The following is a 6,057-nucleotide window of genomic DNA, read 5'->3' as shown; positions in this document are numbered from 1 at the left end:
GGCTTGTAGGGCTGAGGGACCTACGGCAGTGTCTGGTGAGTCCTCCGTTGACCCTGACTGCATTGGTTAGGAGTCTGGTCATGATGGCTCTTCAGTGGCTGGAGATAGCTCTTTGGCATCGGCAAGTAACCGCAAGCGCAGCCATGGCGGGGGGTCTGGCCTGTCTTCAACTTTGAAAAAAGAGAAAAGACAAAAATCCTTTTTTGGGAGCACTCTTGAAAAATGTATAGGTGTGATAAAGATAGAGATATTGTAATTAAAACTTAACCTTTAATTGATCCTTGTATAAAAAATGTAATAAATAGAAAAATGACAAGCAACGATACTCTTAGTAAAAGATCTTGTTGACCTTTTTAACAAATGAGGTACAAGGTCGTTATGTAGGTGAAAATATATGGGTATACCTTGGATAACTGTATCTGTTATAGTAAGGGACAAAGAAATGCCAGCAAATGATGGTCAAATCTGGGGATGGTGTCTGACTGCGGATGAGGAGATGAAGAAGAGAAGAGGGAAAGGAAAGAGAGAAAAGAAAAGAAAGGGAAAAGAAGAGAGAGAGAGAGAAAGAGAAAAAGGAGAAGGGTGGAGATGTTCTCCTTGGAAAATGGCCCACTGCACCTGGTATTCTCAGGAGGTTTCCCTTCCTAATACTGACCAGGCCATATCTGCTTAGCTTCCGAGATCGGACAAGATCGGGCGTATTCAGGGTAGTATGGCCGTGGGCCGTTTGTTGAAGGAGAAGAAAATTCCTCTTCTGCTATCTGTACTTCACATTGAATCAGAACTGTTAATAGTCCGAAATTGTATTTCCAGATGAGAGAGTGTGTGAAGAGAAAAAGTGGGAATTTGAGACCAGCGTTGTGAGAGAGACAGGAAAATGAATTCTGAATATGAATTGGTAAGGATTGTGGGATCCTGTCTTCTAATTAGTTGTATGGACTGGTATTGTTCTAATGGAAAGGCTCAACAGGAGCTGGATGCTGGCTGACTTTTTACAATAAAAGACAGTGCAAGCATAAATGAAAAAAAAAATTGAAAAAAAAAATGTAAAAAAAATGAAAAAAATGAAGGAATGAAAAAAATGAAAAAAAGAGAAAAATGAAAAAAATGAATGAATAATTTGATAATTGATAAAGATTGTGTCCTGGACTTGATTGATAAATAATTGATAATTAACAGACAATTAATTCAAAGTACCGAGATGACAATCCTTGTAGAAGCCAAACTGACAGAGCTATGATAGCAAAAGTATGCTCATCAGAAACTTGTTGATTAATAAATAAATAAGTGAATAGACAATGTATTGATTGTTCTGAGAAATTAAATAAAAAATTGAAGATTGAGGGATCCAACTAGGGCAATGTAGAATTGAGGTGAAGCCGCTGAGTAGTGCACAAATGGGTTCATTAAATATATAAAAATTAATTCATTAAAGGCAAGTTCATAGCAGAAACACCAAAAAACATAACAAGAAAAAATTAATTGAGCTCAAAGCTGGCTCTAAAAATTACTGAAATCTTAATAGAGGTAAAGTTAGACAATAAATTAATTTGATTGGTATTGACAAATTAGGTACATATATAAAGAGAGACACACTTTAAAGCTCAAGGCTGGCTCCAAAGCATTTGCTGTGGTCCCTATAGTGATTAATAAATAGATATCAGGTAGTCATCCTTGGTATAGGCGGAGAATGCAAAATTAATAATAAGATTGTGCCTGGTGGCAGAGTATACTAATGCCTCAATGCTGTACTGTTATGCAATACTTGGAGGGTGCACACTGTGCCAAAAGCAAGGTTCATGGGAGAGGAGTAAGCAGGTCCCTAGGCAAGTAATGTTCAATTGCCATGGTGGTCTAGTGTACTTTACCCCCACCACTTTGGTTAGTATACGATGATAGCCGCGGCCGCCCGCTTCCGAAGCGGGCGGCCGCGGCTATCATCGTTCACAGCGGAGAACTCCGGGGCAACGCGTCATTCAGTGACGTCATCGCGTTACCGCCCGATCCGGAAGCGGGCGGCCGCGGCTATCATCGTTCACAGCGGAGAACTCCGGGAGACGCCAACATCAGACACCACTAACCAAAGTGGTGGGGGTAAAGTACACTAGACCACCATGGCAATTGAACATTACTTGCCTAGGGACCTGCTTACTCCTCTCCCATGAACCTTGCTTTTGGCACAGTGTGCACCCTCCAAGTATTGCATAACAGTACAGCATTGAGGCATTAGTATACTCTGCCACCAGGCACAATCTTATTATTAATTTTGCATTCTCCGCCTATACCAAGGATGACTACCTGATATCTATTTATTAATCACTATAGGGACCACAGCAAATGCTTTGGAGCCAGCCTTGAGCTTTAAAGTGTGTCTCTCTTTATATATGTACCTAATTTGTCAATACCAATCAAATTAATTTATTGTCTAACTTTACCTCTATTAAGATTTCAGTAATTTTTAGAGCCAGCCTTGAGCTCAATTAATTTTTTCTTGTTATGTTTTTTGGTGTTTCTGCTATGAACTTGCCTTTAATGAATTAATTTTTATATATTTAATGAACCCATTTGTGCACTACTCAGCGGCTTCACCTCAATTCTACATTGCCCTAATTGGATCCCTCAATCTTCAATTTTTTATTTAATTTCTCAGAACAATCAATACATTGTCTATTCACTTATTTATTTATTAATCAACAAGTTTCTGATGAGCATACTTTTGCTATCATAGCTCTGTCAGTTTGGCTTCTACAAGGATTGTCATCTCGGTACTTTGAATTAATTGTCTGTTAATTATCAATTATTTATCAATCAAGTCCAGGACACAATCTTTATCAATTATCAAATTATTCATTCATTTTTTTCATTTTTCTCTTTTTTTCATTTTTTTCATTCCTTCATTTTTTTCATTTTTTTTACATTTTTTTTTTTTCAATTTTTTTTTTTTTCATTTATGCTTGCACTGTCTTTTATTGTAAAAAGTCAGCCAGCATCCAGCTCCTGTTGAGCCTTTCCATTAGAACAATACCAGTCCATACAACTAATTAGAAGACAGGATCCCACAATCCTTACCAATTCATATTCAGAATTCATTTTCCTGTCTCTCTCACAACGCTGGTCTCAAATTCCCACTTTTTCTCTTCACACACTCTCTCATCTGGAAATACAATTTCGGACTATTAACAGTTCTGATTCAATGTAAAGTACAGATAGCAGAAGAGGAATTTTCTTCTCCTTCAACAAACGGCCCACGGCCATACTACCCTGAATACGCCCGATCTTGTCCGATCTCGGAAGCTAAGCAGATATGGCCTGGTCAGTATTAGGAAGGGAAACCTCCTGAGAATACCAGGTGCAGTGGGCCATTTTCCAAGGAGAACATCTCCACCCTTCTCCTTTTTCTCTTTCTCTCTCTCTCTCTTCTTTTCCCTTTCTTTTCTTTTCTCTCTTTCCTTTCCCTCTTCTCTTCTTCATCTCCTCATCCGCAGTCAGACACCATCCCCAGATTTGACCATCATTTGCTGGCATTTCTTTGTCCCTTACTATAACAGATACAGTTATCCAAGGTATACCCATATATTTTCACCTACATAACGACCTTGTACCTCATTTGTTAAAAAGGTCAACAAGATCTTTTACTAAGAGTATCGTTGCTTGTCATTTTTCTATTTATTACATTTTTTATACAAGGATCAATTAAAGGTTAAGTTTTAATTACAATATCTCTATCTTTATCACACCTATACATTTTTCAAGAGTGCTCCCAAAAAAGGATTTTTGTCTTTTCTCTTTTTTCAATGTAGTTCATCTACAAATTTCTGGGAGCACCACCAATCGATAAGCAGTTCTAAACTTGTCTTGCTAACTGCTCACATATTGGTTACCTTATCATCCCTATATTTACACACTTATATGATACTGGTGCGGATTCACACTCATCATAGTAGTACTGTCTTCAACTTTGTCTGATTCGTCTGGCTCGTCAAGAGACCATAGACGGGCTTCCAGGCATAGGTTTGCTAAGAGGCTAAAAGAGGATAAAAGCTCCTCCCTAAGTTCCTGGATGCCAAAATGACCGTCCTAAGTATCTCTGTACAGTATGTTCTCTTAGGGTACTAATAAGCTGTTCTTGCTAATTAGTACCATAATAGAACATACTGTACACAGATACTAAGGACGGTGATATGGCATCCAGGAACTTAGGGAGGAGCTTTTATCTCTCTCCTTTATACATAGAGAGGCCATGAGCGTGTCCGGGATCAGGCTGTGATTAAACTTGCCACTGTATATTACAAGCTGTTTGTGCTAATTAGTACACTAGTAGAATATACTGTACAGAGATACTAAGGACGGTGATTTGGCATCAAGGCTCAGTAGCTAAACATGTCTTTGCAAACACATGTGATTAATTCTCAGAAATTCTATTACCATTTAGGTTCAGGTATGGTCACAGGTAATTTTTTAGTCTGCTGGGGGGATACCAGGGGGGTAAAGCACCCCCCCCCCTTTATGTGTGCTGTTTGTCTGTGACCCCTCCCCCTTTCTAGCACCTGATATAATTATCTCCAGGAATGATAGAGCAACTGCCATTGTTTGTCTGCAGGGACACAGGGATCCCAGCTTTTCCTCCTCCCCACCTGGGTGTCTGGGTCCTATGTAACCTGATATCTATTGAGGGTCTAGAGTAAGAGACACAGAGTGTCCTCCTGAGTCCTGTCCCAATGTGTGAGTAGTACAGATGCTGCTATTTTTGCATATGATAAGATAAATTATAGATTTTATATTTCTATGTGTATTTTAAGGTTAAGGTGTCTTTGTTCCACTACAATACATTTTATAAAATAGTTGTCTTTCAATAAGGTGGAGTTATAAACAGTACCCAGGATTTATTAAACTATAAGTTTAAATCTAATATACACCATTGGTTTAAATTTAATATACACAAACCATTCCAGGAGGGACAAATGCTCTCTACTTGGACTTCCATCTTTATTTATGATTGCAATAACCTGTGTTGAAACACATTTATATATTTAAAAGTTCAACACAGGTCACACCAATCATATATTAAGAGGGAAGTCCAGGTAGAGAGCATTTTGTCCCTCCTGAAATGGTTCATATCGGGAGGTATGCACAATCTAATATACACCCCCTCCTTTCACCAGGGCCTCCCTATCTTAAGTGCCCCAGGCACCCCCAAGGCTTAATCCGGCCCTGCTGCTAGGTTTTCACTGGGGAGGCAGATTTTACTAGGAAGGCTGCAGTGTGTGATAGTGTCTGAAGAGAAGGGATAGAAAATCAGTTGTGCACAGCTTGTTAAGTAAACATAACTTACTTAGGGTAGTTAATATGCATTCCACTTCCTCTTACATACATTTTTATTTTCATTTATTTTACTTTGTGCCCATAAAAAGACATTTAGAGCACTTGAAGAATGACAGAATATTACAAATATGGATGTACTTTTCTGCCATTCAGCAAAAAGTTCTCTACTAAACAAATATTAGAAATTAACAAATGTTCAGTATAATATGCCCGTATGCTCACAAAGTGTCTGATTCCCACACAGACTGCATTACTGTAATTTGCTGTAGATGCGTCTGCAACGGGGTCTGGTCTATAGATCTACAATAAAAAGGTCTACAGTCAATAGGTCGACCACTAATGGTTAACATGCATTAGGTCGACATGGTCAAAATGCAGACAATCAAAAGGTTGACAGGGTCAAATGGTTGACAGTCAAAAGGTTGATAGGGTCAAAAGGTCGAAACATTTTTGGGGATTTTTTAAAAATTTTTACAACTTTTTCTGCATTTACTATGTCCCAAACTATGATGAAGCGTGGTGAGTGAACGCATTTCATCAAGCTGACTATCCATGTCACAAACTATCACCATTAGCAACCTTGTGGCGAGCGAAGCGATCCACCACGTCTGAAGCATTGCAAGCGGACACATTTTAACAGACTGGGGTAAAAAAAAAATTAAAAACACAAAACACCCCAAATTTTATTTTTGTGTGTCGACCTTTTGACCCTGTCACCCTTTAGATTGTCGACCT

The 6,057-nt window shown here is 38.6% G+C and overlaps 2 pseudogenes; one reads left to right on the top strand and one right to left on the bottom strand.

Annotated features, from left to right (window-relative positions):
* Positions 1–606: 606 nt before the first annotated feature.
* On the bottom strand, positions 607–724 carry LOC134941460 (5S ribosomal RNA; annotated as a pseudogene).
* A 2,519-nt stretch (positions 725–3,243) lies between these two features.
* LOC134941449 (5S ribosomal RNA) lies at positions 3,244–3,361 on the top strand (annotated as a pseudogene).
* Positions 3,362–6,057: the final 2,696 nt, after the last annotated feature.

This window comes from Pseudophryne corroboree, chromosome 1 (genome assembly GCF_028390025.1).
Source record: "Pseudophryne corroboree isolate aPseCor3 chromosome 1, aPseCor3.hap2, whole genome shotgun sequence".
Taxonomy (NCBI): domain Eukaryota; kingdom Metazoa; phylum Chordata; class Amphibia; order Anura; family Myobatrachidae; genus Pseudophryne; species Pseudophryne corroboree.
Note: the sequence above shows the minus strand (reverse complement) of the source record. Positions and strands in the feature narration are given on the sequence as shown.